The following is a 19,208-nucleotide window of genomic DNA, read 5'->3' on the forward strand; positions in this document are numbered from 1 at the left end:
TATCTTTTTCTGCTTTTGCTTGCATCTTTGTTTGTTTTTGTAAGATTTTTGCTTCTGTTCTGGAGCCCAGGAACAGCAATAAGAGAAATTCATTGGGTGAAAAGTATGTTTGGAAGGAGGAAGATGAGACTGGAAAATGGCATCTCCTTGGGGATGATGAACTTAATTGTTTTTGAAAATAAACTTTGCTCTTAGATCTTTACCACAGACATCTATTACATATTGACTTTGTATTTTGGAAAGGTTACTAAATGTATCTAGGAATAACAGTGAGGCGTGGTATTTAACTAAATTAGAATCAGAAACAAATAGTTTTTGTGAAAAAACAAAACAACCACACCTAATATGCTCAGACTTGCATAATTGAATTAGCTGTAATCCTTGCTCTCTGATGTATTACATTAAAAATAATTTTACAGACCTTTTGAGATGTCAGTTTAATTGGTTAAAGTGCAGTTCCAATGAGGCCAAAGTCTTGGATTTGGTTATTGTCTAGAAAAATCATCTTTGTTCATAGTAAAATTCAGTTCTGCAGATGCAGATTAAACCTTTGACCTCTCCCACACATCTGGGAAACAAACTTTTGTTCAAAAAACAAGCATAGAATCAATATGTTGATATTTCAGAGCCACCTATTTACACATATAAACCAACTTAAAGATAGTATATCTATTGTTATTGTTGTTGTTCTCTTTCCATACAAAGGACTTTATGCTTGGGCCAATTCTATCTATAGATTCTTTCCAATGAAAAGAGCTTTTCTGTGTACATGATGAAGGATTTATGATACATTCAGATGTGGGAAAAGCGGGAAATGATGGTGTAATACATTTATCCCCTTTTTGAGTTTATTGAGTTTGATTTTGTGGAATTGTTGTATTTTATTCCTTTTATGTTTATTGCAATGAATTTAGAGTGAGATTTGCTCAGAATAATTCTACAGCAACACAAGATGGTTTTTCTTTTATTTCTAAAGATCTATCTGTTCAACCTTTGCCTAAGTGAGGGAAGAAGGGAGAGGACAAACATTTATTAAGAACCTCTTAAGTGCCAGGCAGTGTGCTAAGTACCTTGTGAATTTCATTCTCACAACATTTCTGGGAGGTATTATTATCCTCATTTTACAGTTGAGGAAACTGAGGCAGGCACAGATTAAAATGACTTGCCTAAGATCATCCAACTAATAAATGACTGAGGCTAGATTTGATTCGGGTTCAAGTGCTAAAGAACTGTAGACTTACACGTATGTAACCTTAGGCAAGTCATTTAATCTCGTGAGCTTCAGTTACTTTATCAGTAAAATAAGGGGGTTGGACTAATGGCTTTTTAGGTCCTTTCCAACTCAATAGATCTATGATCCTATAACAAGCACTGACATTTATAATGGCCCAAGATAGGCATTTCTGTAGTTAGAGTTCTTACATCACTGAATGTCAGAGAAATGAAAAGAGCAGTTTCTAATAGAAGCACTTTCCAGGCAGTTCTTGGCAACTGAAATATCAGAACACAGGAATTTTGTACTCCACGAGATCTGCAGATCAATTCTGACATATCAGGGCCTGCTCAGGTTGCCAAGGGTAATGCCAGGGCTCTGCTGCTAGATTCCAAGATAAGGAATCGAGATTCCTCATGGAGAAAGGTCACCTTGAAAAGGCAGACTAAAATTCACTATAACAAATCCCAGGAAGGAATGTGGCAGCCTCCATTATCTGCCATCATATGATCTTGATTATTTACACTTCTATACTAGTCAGAGGAACAATGATCAAATATCTCAGTGTTCATTGTTATAGTGCAAATCATAAGTGACCAAACTGGAAAATTGCCCTTGCCTTTGGTTTATCAGTAAGCAGGAAATTATAAAAGTAGAATATCAGAAGGAACCTCAAAGACCATCCATCCAAGGGCTCTTAACGTAGTGTTTATAGACGCTCCAAAGGGCTTGTGGATTGATTTCATGGAGGCTATGAACTTGGGAAAATATTTTGACAATTGTATTTTACTATAATTGATTTCCCTTATAATTCCATGTACCTTATTTTATGCATTTAAAAATATGCGTAAAATGTCACTAGACTGCCAAAGGGTTTATTATATAGAAAGTGTAAAGAACTTTTCATCTAATACAGCCTATATCTGAAAAGGAGAAACATCTTCAACAAGTGATCATCCAGACTTTGTGCAAAATCTCTAATGAGAGGAATCTCCATATGGCCCTCCAATGTCAATTTCACTTTAGTTTAGCTCAGTGTTAGCCAGTTTTGTCTTACATTGAGCCAAATCTGACAAGCCATTCAAACATCATATTTATGAGTAATCTATCTATAAAGGATGATTTGAGGCGCATTCAGTGTAATTGCAGAAGACAATCATAAAGACGGCATAGCCATACTATATGCATATTAATAGAGAAAGGGACCAGACTGTTGATTTCATTGCTATTAGGAACCCCCTTCACCAATGCATGTATACAATTGCTTCTTTGCAAATTATAGTCTTAGAAACTTGCCTAAAGCATTTATAAGATACGTGACTTTCCCAAGATCTTGTAACCAGTATGTGTCAGAAGTGGGATCAAATCATACTGTATACATGAAATCTTTGCCTATTGGCCAGGTATTAAATTCTCATTTTGAGAAGGTGAAAAATCAACTTTACAAGTAAAAACTGGGGAGACATGGCTGGAGACCAGTTGATGATGATGATGATGATGATAACTAACATTTATATATCAGTGTGTGTCAAGTACTTTGCAAATATTATTTCATTTGTTTTTCATGACCCCGAGGACTAGTTCTCTCCATTTTACATGTGAGGAAATTGAGGTAGACAGAGGCTAAGTAACTTGCCGAAGGTCACACAGCCAATAAGTATCTAAGGCTGGATATAAACTGAGGTCTTCTTGATTCTAAGTCTAATCCCTCTACATCTTCAGCACCAACTGCCTCAGTTCATCTAAAAAGATTTGGATGTTTTAGTGAGTTGTATGTTTGATAAAATTCAATAAAATGATATTGCCACCATTTTTGTTCAGTTATTTCAGTTGTGTCTGACTCTTTAGGACCCCATTTGGATTTTCTTGACACAGATATTGGAGTAAAATGTCATGTCCTTCTCCATTTCATTTTACAAATGGAGAAACTAAGACAAACAGGATTAAGTGACTTGTCCAGCCCTCACCCAGCTAGTAAATGTCCTATCACTCTTTCTGCTGTGACACCTAACTAGCCCTAATTGCAGCCATACAAGGCTCCATTTATTGAGTCACAATAATCTGGAATAAAGAGACAATAATTCCACTTAACTCTATCCTAATTAAGCCATATGTAGGACATTATGTTCAATTCTTGGCGAAACATCTGAAGAAGTCAGGAAATAAACAAGCTTTTATTAAGTGCCTACTAGGTGCCAGGCTAATCACTTTGCTGTCATTGCTTTTTTATTTTTTCAGTCATGTCCAAATTTTTGTGATCACATTTGTGGTTTTCTAGGTTTAAGTGACTTGTCCAAGGTCATACAGCTAGTATTTGAGGTCAAATTTGAACTTTGGTTTTCCTAACTTCAAGCCTACCACTCTATCTACTAAACCACCTAACTGCATAATCTCTGTGTTAATTACCATTATTATCTTATTTGATCCTCACAACAACCCTAGGAGGTAGGTGCTACTATTATCCTCACTTTAGGACTGAGGAAACTTCTACAAACAGGTTACTTGCCTTGCCTGGGGTCATGCAACTAGGGAGGATCTTAGATTAGATTTGAATTCAGGTCTTCCAGATACCAGGTTTAGCTCTCTATCCACTTTGTCCTCTAGTTTATTAGGCTAAAGCGTATTGATGGGAGGATGACCAGAATACCCATATATCTCAAGGTCATTTGTTTATTATTATTAATCAAAGACTAGTCAAAGGAAAGGTAGAAGATAGCTAAGAAATAGAGAGAATCCAGAGATTTAAAATAAGAGGCTCTCAGAAGTCCTACCGCCAAATTCTCTTGGTTGAAATGATGATAGCTGTCTCTGGCTATTTAAACTAACTCTGTTACATGCCGGAGAGATAAGCCTTGTTTTGTCAGGCTCCAGAGAGCAGAACTGTGAACAAGGACTGGAAAATTTCAGAGAAGCAGTAATCCCTAACACTTTTATCTCTTCATAAATTGAATGGACTGTTTGGGGAGATAGTGAGTATCCTGTTACTAGCAAACTTTAAACAAAGGCTAGGAGACCACACAATCAGGTGAATGCAGAACACTTGACAAACAGTTCACATAGATTCTGAGGTGAAAGGAGCCAGGGTTTAAGTCCCATATCTATAGCACTTATTAGCCATTTGACCTTGGGCAAGTCTTTTTCCCTTTTACTTTACTTACTGATAAAATGAGAGTACTAGACCCAATCAGAGTCCACAAACTGTAGCCAAAAAGACCTGATCTAGCCAGCCCCTGTTTTTGTTTGTCTCAAAGGTAAGCATAGTTTTTACATTTTAAAATAAAATGAAACTTTTTAGAAATGTAAAAACCATATTTAGCTCTCAGGTTACACAAAAACAGTCACACAACACAGTTCCTAGATCCTTGGACTAAATGAATTCTGAGATTTCTTCTATCTCTAAATGTGTGTGTATGTGTGTGATTTCTTCCTCCCATTAGAATGGAGGCTTTTTGAGGGTAGGAACTGCCTTTCTTTTTGTTTTTCTTTGAATTTTCAGTGCATAGTACAGTATCTGGAACACTGTAGGGGCTGAATTTTTCTCTAATATAAGCAGTGTGTGATCTATTTTCTATAACTATTTTTTTATTTTTCCCTAGTGTCAAAATAAATTTTAAATATTCATTTTCTGATATTTTGCAATCTATTTTCTCTCTCTCCTTCCCGTCCAAACCATCTCCCCAAGAAAGCAGATAATGTGATATGGGTTGTACATATATTATCTTATAATATATATTTTCACATTCATCATGTTATAAGAGAAGATACATTGTCAGGAGTCTTTTGGAGCTGTCCTGGATCCTTGTCTTGTTGATAATAGTAAAGTCATTGACAGTTAGTTGCTGTGTACAATATTCCCTTTACGTTGTTCACTTTAATTTGCATCTCTTCATAAAAGTCTTTCCAGGTTTTTTTGTGATCATCTTGTTTGTCATTTCTTATGGAACAATATATCCCATTGTAAGCATATACTACAACTTGTTCAACCATTCCTCAATTGATGGATATCTCTTCAGTTTCTAGTTCTTTGCCACCACAAGAGAGTTCCTATAAATACTTTTGTACAGATAGATAGATACCTTTCCTCTTGGGTATACAGAACTAGTAGTGGTATCGTTGGATCAAAGGTATGAACAGTTTGATGGCCCCTTGGGCATTATTCAGATTGTTCTCCAAAATGGTTTCTATCAGTTCACAGAATCATCGGCAGTGTTTTAGTGTCCTAATTTTTCCACATCCTCTCCAACATTTATTGTTTCCCTTTTTAGCCACATTAGCTAGTTTAATGCGAATGAGTTGGTAACTCAAAGTTATTTTAATTGGCATTTCTCTAATCAATAGTGATTTGGAGCATTCTTTACATAACTAAGGATAGTTTTAATTTCTCCATCTGAGAATTGTTTGTTCATATCCTTTGACCATTTGTCAGTTGGGAAATGCTTTGTAATCTTATAATGTTGACTCAGTTCTCTAAGTATACAAGAAATGAAGCCTTTGTTAGACACTTGCTATAGATTTTTTCCCAGTTTGTTGTTTGCCTCTTAATATTAGTTGCATCACTCTTGTTTGTGCAGAAACTTTTCAATTAAATGTAGTCAAAGTTATCTATTTTATATCTCATAGTGTTCTCTTTGTCTTGTTTTCTCCTAAAAATGTCTCTTATCCATATGCCTGACAGGTAAACTATTTTGTGTTCCCTTAGTTTGTTTATGGGGTTACCTTTTATGTCTATATCATGTATCCATTTTGACTTTGCCTTGGTATAAAGTGTGAGGTATTAGTCTATACCTCATTTCTACTCTACCGTTTTCCAGTTTCCTATCAGTTTTTGTCAGATAATGATTTCTTCTTCCAAAAGATTGAATCTTCATGTTTTTCAAATACGAGGTTACTAGGGTCTTTGTGCTTTGAGGGCCTAATCTGTTCCATTGATTCTCCTCTCTATTTCTTGGTTGGTATCAGATTATTTTTATGATTTCCACTTTATAGTGTAGTTTTAAGTTCCAGTACAGCTAAGTCACCTTCCTTCAATATTTTTTATTAACTCTCTTGATATTCTAAGCCTTTTGTTCTTCCAGATGAATCTTATTATTTTTTCTAGCTCTATCAGATACTTTTTTGGATACTTTGATTGGCATGATACTGAATAATTAAATTAATTTGGGAAGAAATGTCATTTTTATTATACTGATTTGGCCTACCCATGAGCAACTAATGTTTTTTTTCAATTATGTAGATTTGAATTTATTTGTATGAAAAGGATTTTGTACTTGTGATCATATAGTTCCTGGATTTGACTTGGTCAATACATGTCTTCTTTCACAATATGATAAACATGGAAATACGTATTGTATGATAACACATGTACAATCTATCTCTTAATATCTGCTGTTTTGGGGAAGATGTAAAAGGAAGAGAGAGAACATGGATTGCAAAGTGGCAGAAGATTGTTAAAAGCTATATCAACATGTAATCTGGGAAAAAAAAATACATTGTAATCCCATATAAAGACAGGAGGACCTGGATTCAAATGTGATCTCAGGTACTTCCTAGTTGTGTGACTGGGCAAGTCTGATGACCTTGTTTGCCTAACAATTTCCCTTTTGTCTTCAAGTTTTTAGTAGGACACAATGTAAGGGTTTTTTTTTTAATATTTAAAGTAATCTTTTTCTGCTAATCAAGGATATACTTTCTAATCATTAATCCCAAATTAGTTAATAACTTTTAAAAATTTTAAGGAAAAAGTGGAAAAATTTTTATAATCAAAGATAAACGATGAGACTATGCTATTTATTATGCATTTTTTCTCTGCAATATCTCTCACATCCCTCCCTTTATCTCTGCTAATGCAGTCAATCTCTTGCATTTCCTCCAAGTTCAAGTTTTATCATCAACTTCATATATTATAGCAAGAGCTTCACAATTGGTCTTCTTTGCTTTCTCTAGCCTCTCCCTTCTAAAATAAATTCTCCAAACAGCTTCCATATTGATATTCCTAAAGCAGAGTTCTAACCATGCCATTCTCCTTCCCCAGAAGCTTCAGTGGATCCGGATTACATCCTGGATAAACCATAAGCTCCTCCTTTGTTATTTAAAGCCCTTACTAATATGATTCCAATCTATCTTGCTGGAATGGTTTTATATTGTCACTTCTTATGTAGTTTATATTCTAGCTGAAATGGCTTACTCACTGTTACATGTAAGTTTCTGACTTCCAGGATTTTGTAAGGTTTGTCTCCTCTTCCTAGAATGGTCTCTCTCCTCACTTTTGCCTCTTAGATTGCCTTTTGGTGCTACCTTAAGTTTTGGCTCTCTTGCTACCACTTATACACATAAAGCTACACCCCATTCATCCAATCATTAGTGTTTCTATTCCTCCAAATTACTTTGTATTTAATTTGCATAATTTTGTATTATTGAGACTAAAATAAAATAGAATGTGTATTGTGAAAGGAATGATGGATGGATTTGGAATCTCAAAGCCTGGCCCCAAATCTCAGTTCTGCTGCCTATTAGATCTTAGATAGGTAACTTAAGCTCATGCACTTCATGAAAGGGTTGGACTAGTGATCTATAAGGTCCAAATGTAGATCTATGAACCTATAATCCAATGATTAAATATCCTTTAAGTCCCCTTTCTTATTTTGCCTTAAATCTGTTTATCTGTGTGTGTTTTGAAATACTTAAAGGAGCTATCTAAATAGCAATTAATATGATTTTATTATTTGCATACAAGATTCTCATCTGTTGAACAAAAGCTCTCTGAGGATAGGGATCAATGTCCTTTTTTTGGTCATTTCAGTGCCTAGCGGATCCAGCAGGATTTTAATAAATGCTTGTTGTATGGAATAACAGGCAACAATTCGACTTCTACATTTTTTAATTTGTTCTGTTGGGGTGGGATTTAGAAAGCAGTTTCATGGCTGAACCACAATTAGGTTCAGCATTTTATAGACTTTGTCTTTATTTTAGAAAGCTTTGGAAGAACTCTACTATTCTTCCTCTTTTCAGCAAAACCTGTAAGATTCTTCCCTCCCACCACCATTTTTTAAAAGGAATAAATATAGCCATCATCAATATGGAGTTTTGAAATAAAAATGGGCTGAACCCTGTTTCATGGAATATAGGAATAAGGGGCAGATGTTTTCATGCTTTTGTAACCTCCGAGGAAGAATCAGGTCTCATGAGGAGTAAAAAAAAATGAACATGAAATCCACTCTGCCCATTTATTTGCAGTCCTATTGCTGAGCTGAATTCTAATGAGAAAGTTTACAATGAGCTAGAAGCATTCTGCTCTTGCTCCTGTGAGTACCTAATGGAAACATCTGCCACTCTGAAACAGTGGGGGCAACATGGGAAATGTATGAAGAGAGCAGGAGGCAGCCAAGCGCGCTTCCAGAAACCCACATTCCTTCAATGGCAGCACAAAGTCACAAGAAGGAGACATTTCTGTCATTTCCAAGAGAATTGGGGAACTTGTAAACTCTTAACCCTGAGTGCTGAGAGTCTCAAGGAACTCCTGGCAGCTTCTCCGAGCAGAGGTTTAGTTGAAGGTTCCTTTAAAAAAAATCCTCTCAGGATTAGTACAAATTACTCATCCTGAAACATCAATAACTATTGGCTTTTTTTATTCTTGTATTTTATGATGAACAGAGATGATGTGTCAGCACAATACAAAGAGGTCTCTGTGCAGAGACTTCAAGGAGGAATGAGTGATGGTCCAAGCAGTGACCAAATAGAGTTTCAAGAAACCACAAAGAGAGCTGTCACCTTAAATGCCAATGGTGGGGCCTGAAATGACCCTTACTGGAAAGTATCTTGTTAAACAATGCTAAAATAATCAGAATGGCTAACATTTATATAGTACTTTAAGGTTTGCCCAATCCTTATCCAGCTATCTCATTTGAGTCTCACAACAACCTTGGGAAGAAGGTGTTATTTTTATCCCCATTTTACAAATGAGGAAACTGAGGCAAATAGTGGTAATGTAACTTGCCCAATAAGTATCGGAAGCTAGATTTTTAAACTAGATCTTGACTAATTTCCATATTTTATCCCCAGGGTCACTTAGTTGTCATTATAGAGAAATTAGCCTCTGAGCCACAAAACATTTTCTTCCTTTATTATTATTATTTTTTATTTTTTGTCTCCTGAGTTTGCCTTGTGAGTATTGACTCAACATGTCCTAGCAATTGGAATACTCTTACTCAAATTATGTGTGTAGATCTAGATAGCTCTCTATAGATCTAGATAAATTTAGAACTCTATCAATACACCTACATACATACACACACACACACATATATATATAAATAGCATCCTCCTCATTTTTAGCAGTAAATATTGGTTAATGTGACACTCAGTGCTCTCAGGGGAAACCTCTTCCCCAGGCCACACAATTAGCATATTTCCACACACTGTTTGCAAAGAGCATCTGTTTGTTCTTTTCTTTTTTTCTCCTCAACCCACAGACACAGAAAAATAGAAAGACAAAGTTGCTAAAAAGAATAAAAAACAACACATCTACATAGATAGGTTCAAATGGGGAATACTTACTATGGTAAACAGCACTTTAAAAATGGTGCTACAGCATTCAGAACTTGTCTTGTTTTGGGAAGCTTTCCATAGTCATCTCAATAGCTAGAACTTCTGAGGCAATGTGAGCCTGATAAGAAGCAAAAACCAAAACAAAACAACCCAAAACGTCCAACTCACTTTCCATAATATCAGGAATTTCCTCTATGTTGGTCAAGCCAGGGCCAAATATAAAAGTAAAAAAAAATAGTAGAATTTGGGAACTCTTTTTAAAAAAATAAGGCCTTTCATTCATTGATGTGGCCATTTCTTAGAATGAACACCTTTGCAGCATTAACCTGATTTGAGCTTTAACTAGAATAGAACAAATTTGACTGTCTCATAGTTGCAACACAGAAGGAGAGGAAAACATGCTCCAGTGGGCATCCTCCCTTTGGGTTAACATGTCCCTATAGAAATCACTGTCTCTGAGGCACAACTGCTCCTTAGTCACTCCCGTCCCCTAAAGCTCATCTCAATGTCACGTCCCTCCCACATACCCACCTTTCTCTCCAGCTCCCACAGGGGAGGTCATTGTCTAGTAGTCCCCATGACCAGACTATCTTCTGCACAAAAGATGTCCTATTTCCTTAATTTTTTTGGTGAATATATTCTGAGTCATGGAACAGAAATTGGGGTGCATTCACAGATTTTAATTTGAAGGCAAGTGGGATCAAAGATTTAGAGTTGGAAGGGAACTTAGAGGCTATCTTATCCACCTTCCTTTTACAGATGAGGAAACTGTTTCCCAAGGAGGTTGAATGACTTGACTAAGGTCACTCAAGTAGTAAATGGGAAATCTAGGAATTGAATAGAGGTCCAAAGCCTAGGTTCTTTTTTCAGTACTAAAGTCAACTCTTGATGACCTGAATATTGGCCAAAAGAATTTAAGCATTTGGATAATTTGTTCAGCTGGACTGGGCTTATGACCAGTGTCTTTGTGGCAGGAAATATTGTTGCAGAATATGGGGACACAGCCCTAACCCAGCTGGTCAGCAGACTTTCCTTCCAAAACTGGGCCAAGACTGGAGCTGTATTCCCTTTGTGAGTTTGTCTGTTCTGGAATACGTGTTTCAACACAACGAGGACCTGAAACGGAGAGAATATTACTCACCTGAACATTTGCAGATCAGGTATTTGAATCTTATTATGATGCATTTCATTCAGAAACAGAATGTAGAACTTGTTGGTTTTAGATTCCAGCTCAAGTGTTAAGAAGATACTCACTGAGCACACTTTGGGGTCTCGGAAGCATCTAGGAGGCATTTAGAATCAGGAAGACTCATATTCAATTCTTGCCTCATGCTCTTACTAGTTGTGTGACCGTGGAAAGTCCTTTTGAGGTTCCCTCAGCCTTGCTTTTCTCACCTCTGAAAGAGAGTAAATCATTTTTCCTGTCTCACATGTGAGAAGTAAAGAGATAACATTTGTAAAGGACTTTGCAAACCTTAAGGTGCTAAATAAACACTAGTTATTATTATAATAAGGGGAATAAATCTCTTGCATTCTAGTATTTCCACATTTTCTTAAGCACTCTGGCCATTGCAAAGCCTTTCCAATATATCTGCCACAAACTTTTACTTTCAACTCAGTAAAACTGAGAAAACATGCGTGTGAAAAGATCTACAAGTAGAAACTTCTCCAAAAAATTCCAGCCTAAACCCTGAAAACAAGCACAAGGATGTGCACTAACGCCTTGGTACTTGGGTTCATGTTTCAGCATGCGCCTCTTGCCTGGAAATCCTGAGACAACATTATTTGATAATGCCATCTTTAGGGTTGGCCATGTTATTCTTAAAAATAAAAAAAAATGGGCCAGTTACTTAGCGAGAGTGAAGCAGAGTTGAGGTGTATTGTACGTGTTTCCTTGGCACCTACACAAATTCATAGTCAAGAGAATTAGAAGAAGGTACATTGTTAATTTCCAGTGGAAACATTTCCAGAGGAAAACTAGAGAGAAAACATGAAAAAAAATGTGAATAAAGGATGGGCCTCAGGGTCAGGAAGCCCTGAGTTCCAGTCATGTGGATTTGTGACACTGGTTAAATCCCTTAGTTTCTCCATCTTTTTGTAAAATTTAAATTAATTAATTAATAAAATTTGTCCTTGGTTACATGATTCATGTTCTTTCCCTTCCCTCCTCCTCCCACTGTCTCCCATAGCTAACATGCAATTCCACTGGGTTTTACACGTGTTATTGATCAAGACATATTTCCATATTATTGATATTTGCACTAACGTGATCCTTTAGAGTCTACATCCCCAATCATATCCCCATCGACCCAAGTGATTAAGCAGGTGTTTTTCTCCTGCATTTCTTCTCCCACAGTTCTTTCTCTGGATGTGAATAACATTCTTTCTCATAAATCCCTCAAAAATATCCTGGATCATTGCATTGCTGCTAATAGAAAAGTCCATTATATTTGATTGTATCACAATATATCCATCTTTATCTATAATGTCCTCCTGGTTCTTCTCCTTTCACTCTGCATCAATTCCTGGAGGTCATTCCAGTTCACATAGAATTCCTCCAGTTCATTATTCCTTTTAACACAATAGTATTCCATCACCAGCAGATACCACAATTTGTTCAGCCATTCACCAATTGAAGGGCATTCCATCATTTTCCATTTTTTTTTTTGCCACCACAAAGAGTGTGGCTATATTTTTGTACAAGTCTTTTTCCTTATGATCTCTTTGGTGTATATAGACTCAGCAGTCCTATGGCTGGGTCAAAAGGCAGGAAGTCTTTTAAAGCCCATTGGACATAGTTCCAAATTGCCGTCTAGAATGATTAGATCAATTCACAACTCTACCAGCAATGCATTAATGTCCCAATTTTGTCACATCCCCTCCAACATTTACAACTTTCCTTTGCTGTCATGTTAGCCAATCTGCTAGGTGTGAAGTGGTACCTCAAAGTTGTTTTTTTTTTTTTTTAATTTGCATCTCTCTAATTATAAGAGTTTTGGAACACTTTTTCAAGTGCTTATTAATAGTTTTGATTTCTTTATCTGAAAATTGCCTATTTATATCCCTTGCCCATTTATCAATTGGGGAATGCCTTGATTTTTTGTACAATTGATTTAGCTCCTTATGTATTTGAGTAATTAAACCTTTGTCAGAGGTTTTGTAAATTTTTTCTCAATTTGTTGCTTCCCTTCTAATTTTGGTTGCATTGGTTTTGTTAGTACAAAACTTTTTTAATTTAATGTAATCAAAATTATTTACTTTATATATTATATTTTTTTCTAGCTCTTGCTTGGTGTTGAAATATTTCCTTTCCCAAAGCTCTGACAGGTCTACTATTCTGTGTTCACCCAATTTATTTATAGTTTCCTTCTCTAAAATCAAGTCATTCACCCATTCTGAGTTTATCTTGGTGTAGGGAGTGAGATGTTGATCTAAATCTAATCTCTCTCATGTTATTTTCCAATTTTCCCAGCAGTTTTTGTCAAATAATGGATTTTTATTTAAAAAACTGGGCTTTTGGGGTTTATCATACACTGTCTTGCTGAGGTCATTTACCCCAAATCTATTCCACTGATCCTCCCTTCTGTCTCTTAGCCAGTACCATATTGTTTTGATGACTTTATAGTGCACTGCTTTATAGTACAATTTAAGATCTGGTACTGCTAGGCCCCCCTCCTTCACATTATTTTTATTACTTCCCTTGATATTCTTGATCTTTTGTTTTTCCAAATGAACTTTGTTATAGTTTTTGTTTCTAATTCAGTAAAAAAACCCTTTTTTTGTAGTTTGATAAGTATGAACTGAATAAGTAAATTAAATGCATTGAATAAGTAAAGTAAAATAAAGTTTTTTCCAATTTTGTAGGTCTAGTTTTAATTATGTGGAAAGTGTTTTGTAGTTGTGTTCATATAGTTCCTGTGTTTGTCTTGGCACATAGATTCCTAAATATTTTATATTGTCTAGGATGATTTTAAATGGAACTTCTCTTTTTTACTCTTGCTACTGGGATGTGCTGGAAATATATAAAAATGCTAATGATTTATGCAGGTTTATTTTGTATCATGCAACTTTGCTAAAGTTGTTGATTATTTCCACTATTTTTTTGGTTGATTCTCTAGGATTCTTTAAGTAGACCACCATTTCGTCTGCAAAGAGTGATAGCTTGATCTCCTCATTGCCTATTTTAATACCTTCAATTTATTTTTCTTTTATTATTGCTACTGATAAAGTTTCTAGTACAATGTTGAATAATAGAGGTGATAATGGGCATCCTTGTTTCACTCCTGATCTTATTGGGAAGGCTTCTAGTTTATCCCCATTGCAGATGATGTTTGCTGATAGTTTTAGACATAAACTGTTTATTATTTTTAGGAAAGGCCCTTCTATTGCTATACTTTCTAGTGCTTTCAATAGGAATGGGTGTTGTATTTTGTCAAAGGCTTTTTCTGCATCTATTTAGATAATCATATGCTTTTTGTTGGTTTGCTTGTTGATATGGTCAATTATGTGAATGGTTTTCCTAAAATTGAACCATCCTTGCATTCCTGGTATAAATCCCACCTGATCATAGTGAATGATCCTTGTGATCGCTCACTGGAGTCTTTTTGCTAATATTCTATTTAAGATTTTTTTGCATCTATGTTCATTAAGGAGATTGGTCTATAGTTTTCTTTCTCCATTTTTGACCTGCCTGGCTTTGGAATCAGTACCATATTTGTGTCATAAAAGGAATTTGGTAAACTCCTTCTTTGTTTATTTTGTCAAATAGTCTGTGTAGTATTGGGTTCTTTGAATGTTGGATAGAATTTACTTGTGAATCCATCTGGTTCTTTGATGACTTGTTCAATTTCTTATTTTGATATGGGATTATTTAATTATTCTATTTATTCTTCTGTTAATCTAGGCATATGTTAAATGTGTGTCAGTTTCCCCATTTGTAAAATAAACTTTAAGTCCCTTTAAGTGTAAACAAGCATCAAGAGGCAGATTGGTAAAGCATGACGTCAGGAAGACTCATCTTCTTCAGTTTAAATCTATCATCATGCCTTCTGACCAATCACTTCTCTGCCTCAGTTACCCACCTGTAAAATAAGTTTGAGAAGGAAATGACAACCCAGTACAGCATCTTTGCCAAGAAAACCCAAAATATGATCACAAAGAGTTTCACATGACTGAAAACAAAACAAAACAAAAAATCCCAAATGATTTCCTAAACAGTTGGATCTGACTAAGACAACTGAATAGTAATAGTACTTCTTGTCCCCTTCCTGACTTAGATGTATGCTTCCAAATAAAAACAAAAATGAAAGAATAATCTACAAAGCACTTAAGAGAAAATAAGCATATAAACATTGGTTATAATCATTTTCAGTCAGGCCTTTATGATTGAGGATTACTTCCTGTCACATATGACAAGTTCAAAATCTCTGAATGAAATTTTTTCCCCTATACAGCAATTCTTTCAGGGGAAAAATTAAATTTCAAGTATTTCTTTTTTTAAAGCATATACTTTACATTTCATATTTTAAAGAAAGCTCTATGAGATCTGAATGATCCACATCCTACCATGTTCTTAAATTTAATTAGCTTTGTTCCTTTGAATCAAGCTTTTAAAGTTACCAAATTCCTGGCTAAATGTCCATTGGAAACACACAGCTTTAGGTATTTGAATAAATGGAGAATGCTAAAAGGGAGCAAAAACTACTGATAGAATTTGGAATGCACATTTGACAAGGCAGTAGTTAACTTTTCATTATTACTAACTAATGTGACTTTCCTATTGTACGTTACATTTCTGACTGGCTATTAAACCCTACCTTAGACTAAAGAGGTCTACTATATGTATGGATCTCACAATCTCTCACTGGGTCTATGTGGCCAGAAGTGCCCAACATTCTCAGAATATTACAGAGAGTTATATTGATACCCATGGGGCTTCAAAGTCATTTTTGCACCTCAGAGCCTTTGGATGGGTTTTGGCTCTGTCAGAAATCTGTCATGTTAGTAGCTAAGCAAAGGCTTACTGATGTTCTAATGACATGTAGACATGACTCTAACAGGGGATGACTATCTTGGTTTATAATTCAAGGCTAAATGTCTAACCACCCATGTAGTACTGAGAAGTCATTGCCTGGGGTGTCTTTCTGCTGTCCTTAAATGGAAAGTGACATAAGTAAGTGATGATTCTTGTTCCCTTCGATAATAACTGACTACATATTACTTACACAGTGCAGACAAGCTCCACCTTTATGAGTAATAAACCTCCTTCAAAAAGGCTTATGCTGGGGCCAAAGGAAAATCCTTTAATTTGTTCCTTGCTAGACTTCTACATAAGGTTGCGGTTCTCTGGCCATCATTATCATCTCTCACTCACTGGAACCATGGATTCTGTCCCACAGGAAGCTTGGCTTTGCCTTATCTTGTCTCAAACTAGGTTTCCATGTCACTTATCAGACATCTTCATATAATTCCTATTTGGGTATCCCTCAACTTGTTTTGGTTCCCTTTTATGTATTGTCTTCCTCCATAAGAATATAAGCTTCTTGAAGCTGAGTCATCATGCTTGTATGCATTTGTATCCCCAGAAAATTCTCTCTCTTTTCTCTCTCTCACTCTTCTCTCTCTCTCCATCCATTTCTTTCTTTTCTTTCTGTCTTTCTCTATCCCTCTATCACCTTCCTTTCCCTTCCTTTCTCTTGCCTTCTCTTTCCCTTCCCTTCCCATTCATTTCCCTTCCCTTCTCTTCCCATTCCTTTCCCTTCCCTTTGTAAGGGGTAAATTTAGGGGCTTTTGACTGAATATATTATACTAATGGTCCCCAGGGATTAATTAAAATCCCAATAAAAATACTTAAGTCAGTTTGGGAATTTTATGGTGGTTTAATTAATATAGATAGAAGGAATTAAGAAGAAGAAGAAGAAGAAGAAGAAGAAGAAGAAGAAGAAGAAGAAGAAGAAGAAGAAGAAGAAGAAGAAGAAGAAGAAGAAGAAGAAGAAGATAAAGGGGTATAATATTTCTCTAGCCTAGCCTAAGCCAAGGGAAGTTCAGAGAACTTAGCCATGAGGCCTCCTCAGAGATTAGGGGATTCCTAAGAGGATAGTGTTTTGGAAGATAAAGGAAAAAAGAATCAGCCTAAACTCACTCACCTAGTACGCTCACACCAAGCTGCCAAGCCACCAAGACCCAAGACCCCAGCACTCCCCACGTTGCTGACAGAGACTAACATCTCCAACGAGCAAGAGACAGAGTTAGAGCCAGGTTCCATGAGAGAGTCAGAGCCACATCTCTGCAAAAGAGAGCCCAGAGAGAGGAAGAGACGCGAAATATCTAGACTCTTTTTTACATCACTTCCTGCGTCTCACATGTACCAATGGTCGCTTAAGATTGACTTAGGACAGCCCAGGGGGTCTGTTAGTTGTTTCTTATTTGTCACTTGCTAGCACATGTTAGTCATAGGCCATCCTCCTCAACACTTAATCCATAAGTAGGGGTGTATGCATTCCTGTTTGTTAGGATTTTAAAAACTAATCAGGGCATAGAAAATCTAAAATTCACACCTTCCCATTCCTTCCCTTCCCTTCCTTCTCCTCTCTGATATTCTGTGCTTTTCTCTTTTGCTTTCTCTCTTTCTCTCAATAGAACAAAGCACAAACATGATTTTGGAGTTTTTTTTTTTAAAGGAAACAATTTACTATACCTTCTGAGGACTGATAGTAATCAGGCTTTTTGTCTCTTGTTAGAGAGGTACTGAACTATAGATACAGAATAAGACATACGTTTTTATACGTGGCCAATGTGTTGATTGTTTTGCTTAGCAAAATCATTGTTGTTTCTCCATTATGTTCCCCAGGAACCTCATTACCATCAGAATTTGTCTTCCTAAGAGATCAAAGCAGTCTTGGTATTCAGGATTCATTAGGTACCCTTTGCCCTTCTGATTGAAGAAGGGTACCCAGGCCAGCCATCTCTTAGTTTCTGTATTCCACTGTATTTCTCCATCACACACTCTACACTTGGATTTCTCCTCCCTCTTTTAAGCTTTCTTTCCTATGTTATAGTCCCCCATTAAATTGTAATCTCCTTGAAGGCAGGGATTACTTTTTTTTTTCACATTTGTATTCTAAAAGGGGCAGCTAGGTGGCTCAGTGGATTGAGAACCAGATCCAGAGATGGGAGGCCCTGGGTTCAAATTTGACCTCCTACTTCCTAGCCCTGTCACTCTGGACAAGTTACTTAACCCCTATTGCCTAGCTCTTACCACTCTTCTGCTTTGGAACCAATACACAGCCAGAAGGTAAGGGTTCTAAAAAAAGTATTTGTATCCCTACTACTTAGCACAGTGACTAGCACATAGTAGGTACTTAATAATGTTATTATCTGTCTGTTGCAAAGGAAGATTCTTTTATGGAATGTATCCATTGGTGGTGGGATATCAAAGAGTAATTGGGAAATGATATCAATGTAAAATAAAAGAATGTTAATAAATAATGTAAAATTTAAAAACAAAAACAAACAGAAATACAATGGTTCTCAAGGCTTCTCTTAATGAAACCTAGTTGACACTCTAACAGATTAAGGGATATGAGAGAGGTGATGTGGAAGTCAAATCTGCCGCATATCTTGTTATTACTGCTGACTCTAAACTTCTGATAGTCACAGATAAAGTTCAAAACAGTAATTTCCCCCAGCAAATAAGAATGGGAAGCCTCGAGAGTTAATAGGACTTTTTTCATCTCCACCTAACTCTGTGATCTAATTTCAGATAGCAGGAAATATGCCAACTTTAGCCACTAATTAGAGTTATTCATTGGAAATTATTTGTAGGCAACCTCTAATCTCTTAGAGCAAAGTGTGCTGACAGTGTTGGCAGCATAAATGTTAGAGATATTTTGGTTGGGGGGTGGAGTGGGGAGTAAGGGCTGTGGGGGTAATGCATCTGGATTACACAATGTTTGCTGCCAAATATGTCTATCTGAAAAATAGATCAGATGCACTGCTAATTTTAGCTAATTCCATATACATAGTTTAAAATTTCCACAATAGTGCTGGAAATGACAAGCCCCCTTTGGGATGCTTTAGTGGGGAGTGTCTTCCTGTCTTATACTTTAAAATTGATGAATACTAATTCTATGATGAAGAGAAGTAATTACATTCTAATTCTCGTTGTCTTCTGGATCAAGCCCAAAGCCATCTCTTTTGGCAGCACATCGCTGAATTTTGATTATGCCCACTTGGGAGTAAAGACTAATTCACCAAAGGAGATTTATGATCTTGGGCTAGATGAGATGGCATTCCATTAGGAGTGGCTTGCATAAGTTGTAATGCAAACTCCTCTGGTATTTAAAGTCCTTCACAATCTAACTTGGCCACCCTTCTCTACTTATTTCACGTTACTTCTCTAAGCCAATATAGTCTTTTGCTGTTCTTCACCTACAACATCTGGTTTTTTCAT

The 19,208-nt window shown here is 36.1% G+C and overlaps 1 long non-coding RNA gene across 3 annotated transcripts in view; it reads left to right on the forward strand.

Annotated features, from left to right (window-relative positions):
* The window catches only part of LOC130453646 (uncharacterized), a 135,242-nt gene that overhangs the window by 80,053 nt on the left and 35,981 nt on the right, over positions 1-19,208 (forward strand). The window lies entirely within an intron of this gene.

Source organism: Monodelphis domestica, chromosome 4 (genome assembly GCF_027887165.1).
Source record: "Monodelphis domestica isolate mMonDom1 chromosome 4, mMonDom1.pri, whole genome shotgun sequence".
Classification (NCBI taxonomy): Eukaryota; Metazoa; Chordata; class Mammalia; order Didelphimorphia; family Didelphidae; genus Monodelphis; species Monodelphis domestica.